The sequence below is a fragment of the Rana temporaria genome, chromosome 11 (assembly GCF_905171775.1).
Source record: "Rana temporaria chromosome 11, aRanTem1.1, whole genome shotgun sequence".
In the NCBI taxonomy this organism is placed as follows: Eukaryota; Metazoa; Chordata; class Amphibia; order Anura; family Ranidae; genus Rana; species Rana temporaria.
Window position 1 is genome coordinate 19642878 of NC_053499.1, and position 2383 is coordinate 19645260.

The 2383-nt window shown below is 40.8% G+C and overlaps 1 pseudogene; it reads right to left on the reverse strand.

Moving 5' to 3' along the window:
• Positions 1-706: 706 nt before the first annotated feature.
• LOC120918029 lies at positions 707-887 on the reverse strand (annotated as a pseudogene).
• Positions 888-2383: the final 1496 nt, after the last annotated feature.

A 2383-nucleotide genomic window follows, 5' to 3' on the forward strand; every position in this document is an offset into this window, starting at 1 on the left:
CCCAGATTTGAAAGGCCACTGGAAAACTTGAGATAAAATTTGAGGCACATTCAAGTGAATCCAGGCAAGTGGTGACAGTTTTCTTGTCTATTAGAGATGCGCAAATGAATTTATGTACTCACTACAAAACGAAGGGGGTTGGGGTTCCATACTGCACTAATTGCAGTAGTATGATTGGCTCCACAAGTGTCATCTGCATGCAGGGGCCAGTTCACTATCTGCCATCGATACCAGCCTTGTCAGTCCAATAAGCCACCATGCGTTCATCCGTCTAGAAGACCATGAGCAGTCTGAGGAAGAAGACCTTGTCAGCCTCTAATTGCCTGTACAGAAAGTCGAGGCCACATGGGAACAAATACCAAATGCTGATGTCACCTCTTGACATTTTCCAGTTACAGAAATAAGACATTCTGCATTTAAACAATCGGTTACGGCTTGGAGGAAATTTCAAAAGGCCAAAGCATGAATAGGTCACATCGCAAATTCATTTACAAAAGACTGGAGCAATCAAACTAAAGATTGCATTACTCTTTTAGACCAATAAAGAGTTGGAAACATCTGTTGCTAGGGGTTCCTGCACTTTCGCACTGCATTAATTCAGTAAGCTTGAAATAATAATCCTGAAAGCCTTTTCTCTGTGTTGTTTAAAGAAATATTTAGTGTATTTTTCTATTTCAATTGATTTTTATTGATTTTCAAAAGAGAAAAAGGGAACCTATTACAATAATACAGAGTAATACAAGGGATTAAAGACCCCCCCCACCACACACACACTGTTGGGATCGTAAATACTTTTCCTATATATATATATTTAGTCCCTGGATAGGGAACGTATCAGATTTTAAACTGATAAGAACAGTTACTACACTAGATCTTAGCGATTTAGTGTTCTTTCTACATTCCAATCTCTCCACCATGGGCAAGACCAAAGAGCTGTTAAAGGATGTCAGGGGCAAGATTGTAGGCCTACACAAGGCTGGAATGGGCTACAAGACCATCGCCAAGCATACATTTATTAATCCAGGTGTGGTACAAAATAATACAGGGCTTACGTGTTTTGGTGTGTAGCCTTAAAGAGGGAGTAAACTCCCATTCATGATTTTTACCTATAGGTAAGCCTATTATAAGGCTTACCCATAAGTATTGTAAATATCTCCTAAATGTGCGCTGTTTAGGAGATACAGTATATATTTGCATATTTTAGATGCAGCCAGTGACATCACTGCCGCATGTGCTCTGAAGGAAGGCAGCTCTGTGCCGTAAACCACATGCATTTTTCTGGATTTTTTTGTTGTTATTCTGTCTCTCACTGAAAAAAATAAACCTATAATAAGGCTTACCTATAAGTATTGTAAAAATCTCTTAAACATGCACCCATGTACATGTGCAGGAGTGATGTCATCGCTGCTCTGGCCATTCATACAGCTGGAGTCCGCATACCCGGAAGAGACTAAAGATGGAAGCGCCTTCAGCGGTGACAGTTCCCCGCTGGAGTGCTTTGTTCTAAGGTAAGTTTCACATAATGTGCTAGTATGCGATGCATTCTTCTTTAAATAAGCGAAGAATGCCACCCATTGAACACTGACTTGTCCATGAAGCACATGTGTGGCATCTATGACTGCAGGCACACGGACCCCGAGCACATGTTCGATTGTGTTATCAATATTGCGGATCTGCTGACGGGAATTATGTTCAGGAACTGGTTCTGCAATGTGTTCCTACAAAGTGTTCTCCTTTTATCACCACGGGGAAAGCCAAGGAATTGATCATGAAAGATTAAACAATTTCTTACTACAATTACCAGCATATGCTGCTCAGCCCCGCTCACCCCTAGAGTCTGAATTATTAACCGCGGCTTTCAGAAGTGCAAGGCATTTTCATTAGAAAGCGTAGCGAAAAGCCTTGTTCTTTTTTTTTTCTTGTTCTTTTTAACCCTAGTATGTGTGAAATATTTACAAGCATGTGCTTGGCTACTGTTTAGTGATATCAGATTTGGTTTCACATTGTGGATGTAAATTTGCTGTTGCAAGCAGTTTCAGTGGCTCTAACTGGGGCAGAGTGTGTAATGCCGCATACACACGATCAGTCAAACCGATGAGATCGGTCTGATGGACCGTTTTCATCGGACCAAACCGATTGTGTGTGGGCCCCATCGGTTATTTATCCATAGGTTAAAAAAAAGCAATCTTGTTTTAAATTTAACCGATGGATACCTAACCGATAGAAAAAAATGATCGTTAGTAGGCACGTCCATCGGTTAAAAATCCATGCATGCTCAGAATCAAGTCGACGCATGCTTGGAAGCATTGAAGTTCGTTTTTTTCAGCACGTCGTTGTGTTTTACGTCACCGTGTTCTGACACGATCGTTTTTTTTAACCGATG